The following is a 15,709-nucleotide window of genomic DNA, read 5'->3' on the forward strand; positions in this document are numbered from 1 at the left end:
TAAAATACACTACACATGCAAACATATTATATATATATATAGATACATAAAATTATTGACTGCACTCCCCAGCATCAAATTCCTTGTGGCAACACATTGAACATCCCCATCCTTCTGCATTACCCACCAAGTGCACCCAGGTCCCTGGGCGAAGACAGTTCCACGGATAGGTTTGCCCTTTCCAGAAGCTGGAAGGACCAACACGCTTTTCCCCAACATTTCTTTACATGTATAACAGGGACCTTTCTCCTTCTACAGTGTGTAGGGGGCTAGATTGACTAGGACCATCACGATTGACAGATCCTCTAGTATTGACCAACCAAGTGGCTTCTGCCAGATTCTTCTCCGCTAGTGCTTAAATGTTCCCACACCCATTTGCTTTCAACATAGTTTTCAACAACCCATTATATCGTTCAATTTTACCAGAAGCTGGTGCATGGTAGGGATATGATAAATCCATCAATGCCATGATCTTTGGCCCAAGTATTTATAAGAGAATTTTTGAAATGTGTCCCATTATCAGATTCAATTCTTTCTGGGGTGCCATGTCGCCACAGGACTTGTTTCTCAAGACCTAATATGGTGTTTCGAGCAGTTGCATGGGGTACTGCGTATGTTTCAAGCCACCCAGTGGTTGCCTCTACCATAGTGTTTGTAAGATTCACAATTCCATCTGGGGTGTAGATGCCAAAATTCTGACCATACCACATCTCGTAAAAGTACCAGGCAGGTGTCTCCATCAGTATCCACCTTACTAGGCTATATATTGCACAATTCCACAACACCAAATTTTATGGTGTTAATAGTTGACCAATACTTTAAGAAGATCATAATTGCTTTCAATCCCTTAACAGAGCAACTGGGATGAAGAGTGGATTCATAGCTGGCAGGCTCTGTAAAAGTCAGAACTAGCTAGCTTTGCTCTAAGGGAGAAAGAAATCCCTTTGTTTTCTACACAAAAGTTAGATAGCAGTGCTGAGAATGTACACAGCCGCCTAATGTTGACAATTTGTCTGGTATTTCAAGGTCACGTTCTCCGTGAGCAGCTACGGAAAGATAACACTCCCACACTCCCGTAACGAAGCTCTTTAAGAGCAAAGAGAGAGTTGTTCTAAAAGCTAAAAAGCTCTATGCCCGCATTCTCCACCAAAAAATCTGTCACGGGTTAGTTAGATTTACCTATGCCCGTGACAGGGGAAGCCACCCCACGCCCCCCCCCGGGGCCCGGAAAGGAGGGGGAAAAGGGGAGTGGGATAAAACAGCGACAATCTAAGGAGGAAAAACTTATTTTACTAAATATGATATCGAAATACAAGATAACACAATATAATATAATTAAGGCTAACAAATCGAACGAAACAGAGAGAGAGAGTCTCCGAAAACCGAGAGGCCTACTGTGAACTCTAGGCGACACGGCTGAACGCTTCCCACTCTCCGAGCAGTTCGAGAGAAGAAGGAGAGCACTCCAGCCTGGGAACGAGACATCTATGAGAGTCCTGGTCCCGTGACTTATTGTTACTCCTGTTGTTCTCTGGGATATGTAGTCTTCTTCTGTGGACTGCACATTCAACAGAAGTATCCATACTTGACATGATGTTATGATGTGGAATACTGATAGCAAAATTACAAAATTACAAAACCATGACATTGGCAGTAAAAGCTATTCTCCCTCTAGAAACCTTTCAACCTCTGAAATCAGGAGATGAAAGTACAGACCTGGGAAGGATCTTCAGAGAGCAGAGCCTGCTGTAGATGAGCTGTGCTGGAAATTGAGCCTGATAATGGGTGAGGAGGCAAGGTGGGGCTGCAGCTGTGTGTGGGGGGGAGATCTTGTTTAAAGGGAACCAGCATGTAGTTCATTAAGGGGATGTGCTGCAGATAGGCCATTCTGTGGCTTTTATAATAAGACTTACAGGTGACTGCTGGTAGGAAGCTGCTTAGTGCGGCTCAGAACTGCAGGAATTCATGACAGCAAAAACCGAAGATGTGCAATATGCATAGACTGCAAGGGTTTAATAAACCAATAGGAGCTCAAGTTTTTAAAGGGTGCCTGCAGTGTGATGAGTATAAATGCCCATCATCCTCTCACCTGTTGAAATCATAAGTAGCCCAGTGTCAGAAATACATCAGCGCTGGATGTGTTTAAGTACAGAACTGTCTGCTACAAGCTCAAGTAAGTAGACAAAGTGAGAGAAGGAAATAAATGAATGTGGTCTTGAAAGAAGGCAGGTTCTTGTAAAGGAACTGAGTTGGTCATAAGATGTTTTTGTGCAGACTTCTGTTGTTGAAATTAATGAGCTCTTTAGTAGTGCAGAGCAAAATTAAATATCCAGGGGGATGGGGAATTGACCACATGTGCTGACAGAGGATAGGCCAGGAGCTGGTCCCTGTTGATGGTCTACTGGAATAACAAAAATAAATGGCTGAATTTAAGGATCCTAGGACAGAGGAGTTGTGTTACTTTCTGAATGCATGTGCCCTTCAGGCTTGTTAACCACACTGTGCTGCTATTGCACAGTGCAGCTGTGTGCATGGTTAGGGTGTCCTTCATGGGGTGTTGCATTTGTTCACTGTGGCATGCCCTGAGTTCAGGGTGCAGCTCTGAGCAACCAGAGGCCTCCTGTGGTTGCTTTTTTTTCCTTCAGCACAATGATTGGGGAAGTTTTTTGTGCATTGATTGATGTCTCTATTCTGAGGTATTGATTGGGTTTGTTGAAAATGGTCAAACAGAATAAAGTAGCATTTGGATCGGTGCACACTGAGAAATTCATCTCTTGCAGACTCAGTGATTGGATCACGCTGGGCTTTTTTTCTTTGCACATCTTTGTTTCAGCCTGGTATTAAAAGTCCTCGTGATCCCGCAGCCAACAGGCACAGCAAACAGCTCTGCCGCAAACAACATGTACATACCATGCAGGGATGAAGGGCCATTGCTCTGACCTTGCCTTGACTTCAGTTATTCAGGAGGAGGCAGTACTGCCCTTTGGAGGGAAGTCAATCCCAGCATTCTAGATGAGTTTGTTTCTGGTTTCAGAAATAGAACCAGAGCATCAGGAACCCAGGGGCAGCCACAGGCAGCTAAAGGCCTGAGCTGCCTCATCCTCTGCAACTGGTTATGGGTGCTGTGTTTCTGTTGTGTGTACCTGGCTGCTCACATGGGATGCTGCAGTGGCACAGGATCCCCATACCCAAACTGTGCATCTTGTGCTCTTTGTCAATAGCAGGTGTTGGTGTTTGGAGCCTAGAAACTGGTTGGAGGTGGCATGGGGCTCTGCTGTAAGCATCCTGAGGGCAGGTTGGGCTGCAGTGCATTGAGCCACGTGCTTGTGATGCATGTTACTTGTCATGTACCTGGGGTGGTCTCTAGTAGCTCCTACAGTTGGTTACAGCAACCGATCTCTAATGCACAAAGTAAACTCAGATTTGCCCTTGAGTAAGATCACTTCATTCAACTGAAGAGGATGTGCCAGTTTACTTTGCAGTGGTTCTGATATCTGAGAACTGAACTTGTAGGGCAAGTAGGAACCCACAGCAGCTGCAGGTGTTGTTCTTGCAAATAAAGGCTGATTTACTTAATGCCCATCCATTTAGAACACAAAGTTAGTCGCTGTGCTGGAGAAAAATGTGCTGATGTTCTTTAGTGCTGACAGCTAAATGACTGGATCTGCATCGCCTCTTCGCTTCTGCGTATGGCTGTTGTAGTGGAACACTTTTAGTGGATTAATTTGTTTTAAAAACAGTTGATTTAGCCTTCACTATAGCATTAAATTCTGCTATTCTGCTTTCTGGGAAATAATTTCTCTTGTTTCAGAGTGAGAAAATATTTCAGCTGCTTGGCAGGAGAATTAACAGACGTGTTTTGGAGATGTGTTCCAAGTTCCACAGCATCTCTTAAGGGGGAAAAAAGCAACAACAGAAAAACCCCACAAACAGCAGAAGTAACAGCTGGGAGTGAGGTGGCTTATTGCTTAATACCTTCCTACAGTAACAGATTGCCCAGTTCCAGTGCTTTTATTACTCTGTTATTGACAGAGGCTCATTTCTGAAGTCACCAGTGAAAGTCAATCAGAGCTTTCTGGGACTTCCACTGTGCTGCATGGGAATTTTGGTTTAAGCATTAGAATAGAGAGGGCTGGTAGATTTAAGGCAAGGATGTATCCAACTTGGAAGCTCTTAATTCTGACGCCCATTCTGTAACATGCAGCTTGCAACTGCGAAGTAGCTGTAAATGTCAGTGTTCTGTTGTGTGGGTTAGCGGCACATTGTGTGGCCTCAACTGTGTTTTGGGAAGCAGTCATTTCTTTTCAGCAGTACTCGGTGCATATGTTTGAGCTCCTGTGGGTAAAAGGTGGGAGGATGTTGATATAATCCAGATTGAGAGATTGCTTGTGAAGCGTGGTCACTAAGCTCTCTCCTAATGGTAGGAGAATGAGTCAGTGTGGGTGTCCTCGGTGCTTTGCTCACTCATCAGACCCAGGATGCTGGTGGGTAAAAAGAGTGGTTGTACCAGGCAGATGTCTGCATTAGTAAAATAGTGATGCTAAGGGGAAGCCTCAGCTGAGCCACTTGGCTATGAAATCATAGAGTTGTAGGAAGGGTTTGGGTTGGAAGGGACCTCTAAAATCATGCAGTTCCATGGTGTAGGCAGGGACACATCCCACCTGACCAGGTTGCTCACAGCCCCATCCAGACTGGCGTTTTGGCATCAGGTGGTCCTGTTGCTTTTAAGGTGTGTGAAATGCAGGTCCTGAGTTGGCAGTGTGTGAGAAGTCCTATGGCAGAAGGCAATTGACGTGCCCCTTCATGCTGTAACTTTCTCTTGCCTGGTGACTTGCTTCTTCTTGGATAGCAGCTTTCATTCTGGATGGTGTAATTAAATGGGTTGATGGGTGCCAACCCACTGGACTGTGGAGTCTGCACACATATACTAATTCCCACTAATAGGGAACGTGAGCTGGGATTAGACCGTTGTGAGACAGGTTAGTTTTACCCTACTGATGATATGTCGTTGTGCTATATATATATATATAACAACTATATATATATATATAACAACTAATAGACATAGGTTCAGATATCATATATATATATATTAAAGGAATTATATATTCAGATATATTTTAAAGTAGCTTGTGAAAACCTAGGTGGGAGAGCATTGAGTAAATGATGTGAGTGCCTGTGACATTCAGGATTGTTTGTATTTTGTACGAGTCTCTTGGTATTTCCTCATTGTAGGCCTCTTCTAGGCATTGCTACAGTGATGTTCCTGTGCTGTAAGCTCCTGGAGCTCAAACTAGAGGAGCAGGCAGAGCCACCTCTCAGAGGGAGCCTGTAATTGCATTTTTTGATGACTCAAGGCTGGTGTTTGTCTTTTTTGTTTGATGCTGGCAGGTAACACGAAACAAAAAGGCTTTTGAAGTTAATACCTAATTAAGATGGATGGAGAAGGTCACAGCCCTGGTAGTGCTGTTGGTTCAGGCTGTCAACTGCTTCAGTAAGACATCAGTGAGAAGATTTGCAGGGAATGCTTTTGTGCATCCAGGATGGGAAGTGTTACTTAAAAATCAATCAGTAAACAAAAGTCCCAAGTTCTGCACACAGAGATAGCTGCCAAATGCAACAACCAAAGGCACTTGGCACATTGTTTTGTAAGAATATCCTTGTCTCTATTCTCTGATTAAATGTAATATAAGAGGAGCTGTATTTTTAACCCCCCCCCATCCTCCCCATGTAAATCTTGCTGCTGTGTTCACAGGCATGTCATGCAGATCCAGCTACAGTCTGAGTGTCAGGGTGTAGGAGGGGTAGACAGGAGCTGATGGATCTACTTCTCACTGATTCCTGTTGTGGAATCCATTGCAACCAGGTTACTGCTGGACCCACAGCAGCACAGCATCTGGGGCACAGGCACTGAAATAAGAATGGGAATGGGTGCACCTGAGTTAGACTTATGGAGGCTGAGCATGGGCTTTAAGTTAACCTCAGGCCCTATGGAATAGGTGAAAAGAAAGCAGAAGGTGAAGTTCTGGATAAATAGTGCTAGTAAACACTTTCCAGAGCCTGGTTCTGCTCCCTGTGCTGTGTGGATAAGCCAACGTTGGGAAAGATCTCAAATCATCACAGCAGCATCAATCTGCTTCATGTGACTGTGAGTTTATGAGCCACAGAAGTGTAATGTGTCTCCTTTCTGAACCAAGTTCCTTCTTATTGCTGTTTTCTCACTTGTACATCGTATCTAGCAGAGAGCTCTTCCAGCCTTAGCTTATGGCTGAGCTACAGAAGCCTTGGAAGGAGCTGGTTGCTGTCAGGTGAACCATACTTGAATTCATCTGTGCAATTAAATGCTCCGCACCACTTCAAAATACAGAACAACTGATGAGAGAATGCTGTTGGGTAACAGCAACACAGAAACTGGTTTCATTGTGGATAATTTCTACTAGCTACAAACAAGGTCTTGTTGGTGCTTCCTGGAGGGTGAAAACACTTGTCAGAAGGGTGTGAGCAACCCAGATCCGCAGCTCCTTTGCACATTGTGCCATCAGTGCTCAAGTTTCAAGGTCTGCTGGTAGATGAGAGGAAAATCCTCATGCTGTTCCACATGGGCTGGTTGGCGCTAACTGTGACCTTGTGCCTTTGTGTCAGTTTGTGATCGCAGCCTCCTACACGTTCCTTGGCAAGTTGGCCCCATTGCAGCTTCTCCTGCTGCTTCGTGTACTTAGCAAAGCTGACTCCTGTATGGAGTAACTGTGTGTGGGCAAACAAGGAAACTTTGGAGGTGTATTTGTGATGATGTGGAAGGATGGGATAGGAGGTTTAGCTCCTCTGTGAAGGTGTGTGGGGTTTCTAAGTGGGCTTTATACTCATTCAGACAGTTGAGAATGGCTGTCTTGTAGGTTATGCTTTTCAATTAAATGTTATTCTTGCCTGTAAAGACAGATGCTTTGGCAAAATCTTGAATTTCAAGAGGAATGGAGGGAAATAATACTATTGAAGGACCTTGCCAAGGTTGGTTTAACAGAACAAAAACTTGGGGGGGCAAAGCAATTAAATAGGGCCTTTTCAACAGTTTGTAAGCATGTTGCTACAACTAAGAAACTTCAGCTAGAATCAAATCAGTCTCTTCATCTTTGTCCAGTGGCACCCTGGGTTAATTATGGGGAGAAAAATAGTGATTTCTTTTCCTCTGTTGGAAGAGACTGCTGAATGTCTCCATCAGCAGAGCACCAGGGAAGAGATAAAAGTGAAGGACTGAAATCTGAGTATTGGGATACTCTGGTCCAGAGCATCCATTAGTAATGCATCTCCTTTGTTTTCTTTTCTAGAGGCCCTATTCAGATGTGAAATCTGTCCTGAATAACATGGGGGGGGGGGGGGGAAAGAGATCTTTGCTCCAAAGGTGTGTGTTTGGTGTGCTTATGAGGTGTGCTTGAGGTTAAGGAAATAGTTGATACAGGCATCAGACAAAGGCTAAGAAAACTTAGTGTGGGTGGTGGGGGCCTAGAAATGATAAGAGATTGGGCCAGAGTGGTTAGGAAACTGGCATGTCCTTAAGCAGAGAAAAAGGTTCTGGAGGGCCTTGTTATTGGTCTTCAGATCTGTTTGTCTGGTTGTTCAGCCCTCCTCTAAACTGCTGTTCCAAATGAGGTTATTCACTGGGAGCAGATGATGGCTGTCACCTGCATGTGCTCCTTTGCTTTGTGCCTTTCAGCACAAGTGCTGTTTCAGCTCTGGGTCAGCGTGCTGGCCGCTTCCAGCAGCCTTACCATTAGGCACAAATGAGATCTGCATCGCTAATATTTATTAGCATGCTATGCTACGAAGTACTTCGTAGCCTTTCTATCATATATGTTTCAAATGATTCTACTTCAGCCAAACAAATTGTCCGGGCTTAATTTCCGAGAAATCATTGTCAAAATTGCTGAACCAGTTTAATTCTAAAGCACATATTTATACTGAGCTGCGCAAATCAGGCTGCCAAGTGAGGTTACAAATGGGAGAGAGAAAAGTTTAATCAGAAATGAGATTGGATTTGAAAACAGTGTTAGTGATCGCTGCTGAGGCTCAGACAGGGTGTAAAGTCATGGGTTTGCATGGCGGGCTCAGAATAGCTCGCCTGGGGAAGCTGCAGAGCTCATAAGCCCAAGTGCTGACAGCAGGAGAGCGCGGTGGTGGCCTGTGAGCAGGAGGCAGTTATTTGTGGCAGGTTGCTGCTCAGAATGAAGCTGAAGTGGGAGGAAGAAAGTAATACAGAAGATGTGTCCTGGTGTCAAAAGGAAATGGGGGGGGGGCAGATTGGTTGGCATGTGCTGGTGCTCTGGGAGGTCCCACCTGTGGCTTGGTGGCAGGTAGGGTCCCCACCTCCTTGTGATGGCTGTTGGTTTCCCCTGGGTGTTTGGGTGGCTGCTGGGTGCCTGAGCAGATGGGTGTGCAGGATGGAGCTGGAGGGGAGGTTGGTGGAATAGTATTTCTCAGTGGATGCCCAGATCTGTGATAAATGATGAAGTAGTGTCTACTAATACCAAGGGTTGACTGCAAGGGCTGCCCTCACCCAGCCCCATTTAGCTGCTGTCCTCTTGTGACTGCAGTTAGATGGAGTGTTGCTATGACTGTCTATGAGCAGTTGTGTATGTGCTGCATCTGGGTTCATAAGGCTGGGGTGCTGATGGGCAGTGCATCCACTCATCCTCCATGCAAAGGAAGCTCATCCTGCTGCAGGGAGGATGCAGCACAGCACTGTCTGAAGCTAGTTTTCTGTATATATGTGTGTCAGTGTGTGTGTGTGTATATATATATATATATGAAAACCAAACAAAAATCCCCAAACGCATATGCTTGGCAGTGCTTCAGTGTTTCTTGTGTAACTGTTGATTGTTTCAGCTGTAGGAGGACAACTGAACCTTGACAAGGAATGTTTCATCTTGGTGGAAATGGATGGATTTTTTTTTTTAATTGAAGCACTTCGTTTTTTGTTTTTTTTTTTTCCCAAGTCACCTCTTGCACGTTTCTAAATAGGAAACAAGAATTGGTACAAACCTGCTGTCATTACAACATCCCCCAGGCTTCTTGATGAGCTGCAGGCAGCTGCAAATACTCCTGTGGTTGAGAACTGAGCAGATCTCTGCCCCTGCTGCTTAGAGAGGTTGTGCTGGTTTACAATAACAGTGGGGAGAAGCAAGGCATAGCAGCAGCTTTGCTTCTTGCTGGAGAACCAGGCTTTGCTCAGCAGTCATCCAGAGCTGTGTGAAGTTGGAAAGACTTCTCTTGAAATTACAGTCAGATAGAAGTGCAGCTCAGCAGCAGTACTACCATCAGCTGAGGGGTAACTGATCACCCCAGCCACTGCTGAACTGCTGGTGCTTCTGTACCCAGGACTTAAATACATCTGTCCACAACAGAGGTTCTCATCTTCCTTTTCTCCCCCCCTCTTGTTAAGCACCAGTGGTCTGATTCCTGATTTGTCCTGCTCCTCATTGTGATGGGTTATTTCTCAGCTCTGTTGATACTGCCTGGTTTTGTCTCTCCTCCTTAATCTTTGTTCACCAGGTAGGTCTTTCTTGCTGACATGCATTTTCAGTGTATGATGGCTGTGAACAGGAGTTGGTATCTGTCTTTAAAAGGCTATGACACTGATTTAAGGGATTTTCTGTGCAGCATGAAGGTACTGCCACTTCTTTTCTTGGTGTCTGTTTGTTCTCTGGGTGGAATGAAGAGAGATGGGGACATTTGTTCCTTGGTAGGTGATGCCTGCATGCAAAGTGAACCCATAGGACAACTGTGAATGATGTAGAAGTGGCGCAAACCAAAGAAGTGGTACCAACCATTTATCTGGATGAATGCAGCAGGCAGTGACAAATGCTGCACATCAAAGTAACCTTGCAGTAGGCAGAGATGGTGAATAATCCTGCCCTGGGAAAGCCTCCTACCTTGTTTAGATCTTGGCTCTCCAAGCTGTGCTGCTTTAGAAGTATCTGTAAAACTGCCTGAAGGTGCACTGAGTAACCCTGGTTCCATTAGGAACAGGGCAGAGCACCCAAGGGACAAACAAAATGCTGCTGTTCCCTTTGCCACCTGTGCTGGATGCTTTAGGGTAGGAAGGCTGTGGTGTAGTTGTTAATGATGCTGGGTTTGTAGCTGCAGGGTAGATTTTGTGTTCAGTTGTGTGGAGTGTGGTGGTGAGGTGCTCAGTAGAGCTGGCTGCCTTGTGCATGTGGTAATGCACTTCATTGGTTAATGATATCACAGTCAGAACTGTGATATACCCTAGTGTATAGGTAGCACAGGTCCTTTGAAATGTCTGTCCTCCTGTGAGTATTAGTGGGCTGGTATTTATGTTTCCAAACAAAAACAGTTCCTGACACACGAGCACCTGGTTGCCAAACTCCTTTCATACTGTTTTTATTGTCACTTGGTAGGATGCCAGTTAGCCATAAACTGGATTGTGGAGCTGCTCTCAAGAATAATGGTTGCATTTTGCCTTTGAAACGCTGAACAGTGTTATTTTCTTAAAAAACAAACAATGAAATCTTTACTGTCTTTCAATACTATAATGGTAAGAATCAGTCCAAGGATTATTTTGTCACATCTACCTAATTTAGAATTATTAAAGCATATAAGGAGAGGAGCAGAACTGAAGGCTAATGGATCATGCAATAGACTTTGTGTCAGGCTGCCCAGGGAGTGATGCTTGGGTAGGCCAGGGCAAAAGTGCTGCTTCATAAGCAGACAGATCGAACACGGTGGCAGAAACCTGTGCTAATGTAGAACAGAGGCCTTCAATTAGGGAAGGCTGCTACTTCCATGGGGAAGAGGAAGCTGGAGGTCATGGTGCAGACCAAACTGTGGGAAGGAAGAGCTGTGCTGATCAGATAAACTTTGGAGCTGTGTAGAGATCTGAGAGCATCCCAGAGGGACCCATTAGGCAGTAAACACTGTATGTGGTCTTGCACAGAGCTGGTTGTGAAAAGCAGGGAATGAATAATATTTGGGCTATTAAACTGCTTGATAGTATGCCCTTAAGTGCAATGATTGCTACAGTGTTAAAGTGCCAAGCATAAAATGGGCTCTAATGTACTGTATGTATTTTCTCCTTAGCCCTAAAGAGGTGGCATTGTCTGTCTTTAACAAGAGTGAATGAAAATGTCAAGGCAAATTCTAAGTGCCGTTGCTTCTTAGGCAGTGGTTAGCTTTACACTGACTGAAATTCCTTGTATGCATGAGCACAGTCCCCTCTTGCTCACGTGGTTGGGTGCCTTCCCGAAGCAGCAGTGCAGGAAGGGAGGAGCAGGTTGGTCTGCAACCCAGACTTGTTTGCCAGAAGTGAATGTGCCTTCTAGCTGGGGTTGGTTAGGAAGGGCTGGCCCAGCATGGGTTAACCCAGCTGTTAATGGAGGCATTCAAGGCCAGGCTGGATGCGGCTCTGGGCATTCTGGTCTGGTGGTTGGTGACCCTGTGCATAGCAGGGAGTTGAAACTGGATGAGCATTGTGGTCCTTTGCAACCCAGGCCATTCTGTGATTCTGAGACATTCTGCCTTGAAAGTAAACAGTGCCAAGTAGACCCTGTTGAGACCCAAGGTTGTATCTGCACTCAGAGCATTAGCTGATGGGAAACAGGATGATCACACCAAGCAGATAATGAGAAGGCAGCAGGTTTGGTGTGTGAACCAGCACCCTGTGCTCTTGCAATAGATGATTCTCACCCGCTCCTGTCTGCTGGTGGGGAGCAAGGAGCAGGCCCCAGGTTCCTGTTGGCTGCAGAGCTGCCTTTCTCTGGTTAGCAGCCAAAGCTTGTTGTGTTGCTGTCCTGTCCCTCAGTGGGGCTTCCCCAGACAGATTAACATCAGGGATGATGGAGAAAAGTGGCAGTGGCACTACAGGATGCCCTGAGACCTATATTTGCTTAGTGAACCAGAAGATCCCACAAAGCCTTGAGGGGTTGGAAGTGGCAGTTCTCAGCTCTGCTGTCGCATGAGACCTTTTCCTCATCTGCTATGACTAAAATGGGATCTGGGCTGAGCTCCAGATCTGGAGCCTGTGGCATTGGGCTGAGGAGATAAGAGCTCACAAAATGTAGAGCGCTGTGAAGTGTACAAGAAAAATCAAAATGACAAAGTTTGTTAAGTAGAACTTCCCTAACTGGAAACATCTCAATCTGTTTTGGCCTTTGAGACAAGCGTAGATAGCTTTCACTCTCCACTTGTATCTTGTCTTGCCATGTGTGAGCAGAAAGATGCTTAATAAAAACTGTGTGTTGTGCAGGTAATCATTAGAGCCAAACAAGGTGTACACAGATGCCCTCTTCCCAGAGGTCTGAATTGTGGCTGATACCTTCTGTATCACAAAACATGGTTGTAAGTGGTGCATGGTGTTACCGACTGGGCACTGTGTGTGCACACTTACACAGCCCAAGATACTGCTGGTTGTAAATGGCAGGTGTAGAGTCTTGCACACTGTTTTGCAGCATGCTTCTCTGCTGCATGCCTGCCTTGATAGTGGCATGCAGCTACTGCTACTGTTTTGTTGCCAGAGGTTTGGTATATTGGAAAAAGAAAGATGAGCTGAGCAAACAACTTCATCTCCTTGCTGTGATCTGCCCCCAGATCCCATGTTTGCTTTTCACCGAGCAGTTCTCCTTAGTGGTGAGCTGTCAGCATTTAGGGGAAGGGAGGTCTTGTCACCCTTGTGTCCTTGAGGCTTCAGCAATGGTAGTGATGAGGCCTGGTGCTCCCAGCCTTGAGCAGAGGGGTGTTGCAGCGTTTTCTGGGGGTGGGAGTGGTGCTGCTCACAGGGGCTGTGAGCCATAACTTATGGGTTTTTCATGTTCTTCTGAACTTGTTACTCACTTTCCCTTTGGCGGTGGGCAAATCAATTGATTTGTGCTCTTAAAAATGGGCTGCCAATTTATCTGCCTTACAGTGCCATTTATCAATGTGTCAGAACAGCATTACTGACCAACAGGTCTTCCCTTTGTAATAAACCTATTCTCCTAGCTGGCTGTACATTGGGGGGGTAACTAAGGTGTGATCTTTGTTTCACTGTGATGTATCGTGCTTCTCTTATTGTTCCTTCCTCCTCTTCCCAGAGAGCAGGTTAAGCACCCAAGACCAATATCTGGGGATGTCTCACTAGGAACAACACTGTTGCATTCCTATTTCTGTCTTCTGTGCCTCAGTCCTGGGTAGGGTGGAATTAGAGGTGCATTGAGGGAGGAATTCAGGAGTGTCATCCATCTGTGTGCTTGTATATTCTCCATCCCCAGTCACGCTCTCTTCCCAGCAGTAGAAAGGGGAAGTGTAATGTGTGAAGCTGCTAGATCAGGCTGATCTGATGAATGTCATCAGTCTGACAGAGCTCTTTATGACAATTCAATAGCTGGAGTAGACTCAGTAAGTTTTCCAAGCCTTGTAGCTCAGAATGCATTACCTGCTCATCTGTTGCGGGACTCCAGCGTTGCAACTATTGTCAGTTGTGTAAAGCGAGTGTCCCTGTAATGTCATTCCATGGGTTTGATTTACATTGCCAGGTGTAAGTGGTGCTATCTGTTGGAAACACAACACTATTTTTTTTCTTTTATATTATAATGGGAGTAAATCTTACATATGTAAAGTCATCTTTTTTACAGATGCTCTGTTTATATGTAGTGTGTAGGTACACACACTTCCCATTGTATGGCAGGACTGTAGACTGTACAGGACTCTGCTTACTTAAATCCACGACAGCAGAGAAATCACACAACCACATGTAATAAATAAAGCTGCTTTTTTGGGGAGGGTGGGGCAGGTAAACAGGAGGAATATGAGATGGTGAAATAACATTGACATTTATGAGTGAGTAGATGGTAATGTATGTTGCAGCAGAAGATGCAGTGATACTTTTCTCCTCTTGCTGACATTCAGTGATGCTTTGAAGACAGCAGGAAGCTTTGCTTTGAATCCCGAGCATATCAAAATTAGATAATTTACATTTTTTTTGGCCTCCAAATATACCTTATCCTCAAGCAGTTTTTATTAAAGATGCTAATTGCCCAGACCCTGACTAATGCGGGCTGTTCTGTGCTGCTGGAGTGTTCTTTGCATCTTCTGAAGTCAAGCAAGGCAAATATTAAAGCAGAAGATGTAAGTACTTCTTTAGTGCTTTATATCGCAAATGCCATTGCAAGTGTAATTTAGCCTGAAGCAATGGTGCTGATGGACCTCTCGTGTAGTTCTTGTAGCTGTGTCCCCTATTGGTGTATATGAGCCTACGGTGTTGAGGATGAATCTCATATCACAGGGCTGGCTGCCGATTTCTTGTACTGCCATGTAGACTGGATATACACATGTATGGATGTGGATCTGAATTGGGTCATGGTCACCATGCATAAGCTTCATTACACTATACAATTAACTGTGTAACTAGAGTACAGTACCCATTCAATGGCTGATGCACATCCTGTGTGAGGTGTGCCCTGCTTGTTTCTTCCCAAAAGCAGCCACTTGCTTGTCCTGGATAAAAGGGACTTTAAAGCTCAAGTGACAGCCTGCTGTGTTTGCCTTCCTTGTCACTTGAAGGCAGCTTTCAGTTTCTTCGAACTTCATGTCGCTAAACCTCAAATATAGACATCAAGTCTTTTGAAATATCACCATTTTCTACTGATACTTTAAAATCGAGACTTCTTTCCTTGTAACCTTTCAGAAATCCTCATGCTTATTGAATTCAACTGTTCTAAGTAATTCATTGCCTCTTTAAATAATACCTTCCTTGACTATGTTATTTGTATTGGTAAAGGAGGAGACTAGACGGCTTTTATGTCAAGATAGCATTAAAATCTCTGACCAACAAGCTGAGCCTGTGGAGCCTAATGCCTTTTTTCATGGAGACTGAATACTAGCATCCAGCTGTTGATGGGTTGCATCAAGTTTTATCTTCTCATTCATCTTAATGCTTATTTAAATGAACGCTTTCAAGGATGCAGGATGATTCCATGGCACACACTATATATTTGAAACACCCTTGTAATTTTTATTTCAATTTATTTTTGCTCTTAAGTTCTGTCAGTTTATCTGGTTACTTATTGTGCTGCTTTTATATGGAGGAGAAACTAAGTAAAGGTACAGCAGATATGCAGTTTATCAGCTGATGATGTGCAGCAGCTCTGCTGGGCACCCACAGGGTCTCATCTGGAGTCTACGGGCAGTTCTGTCTTTTTGCTCCTTGGGTTCACTCCAACACTGTAGTCTTTCTGTTTCTCTGCACCCCTTGAAGGCTGAAGTCTCTTAGTGACTCTTGCTTGGTTAGCCCAGGGGTTGCCTGGGAAGAGAAGCAAAATCCATCATAGCAGAGGATGGCAGAGCAGTCTCTTGGAGTGGGAGTTCAGGAGCTCAGTGAAAGTTGGGATGTCTGTGGTTTATTGATGAATAGCTGCCCTTCTCCTTGCTGAACTTTAATAGCCTACAGAGTGCTTTTCAATTCAAAAATTAACTGCTTTAAGGGAGCTTTTGTTCTATTTGCCTACTGCAGTGCAACTGTAGGTACAAAAAGACTTGAAGTTGAGGCTTGCATTCAAAGTGCAGCTTTGCTGCAAGTGTAATCTTGTCTAAAATGTAAAATCCCAGAGTAACTGGAATCAGCCATCTCCTGATGGTGTCTATGGAGGCAATACTTGGACATGATGAAGGACTAGGAAGCCCTTCTGCAAGGAAAGGCTGAAAAGCTGTTGGGAGAATGGTGAAG

This window comes from Coturnix japonica, chromosome 20 (assembly GCF_001577835.2).
Source record: "Coturnix japonica isolate 7356 chromosome 20, Coturnix japonica 2.1, whole genome shotgun sequence".
Lineage (NCBI taxonomy): Eukaryota > Metazoa > Chordata > Aves > Galliformes > Phasianidae > Coturnix > Coturnix japonica.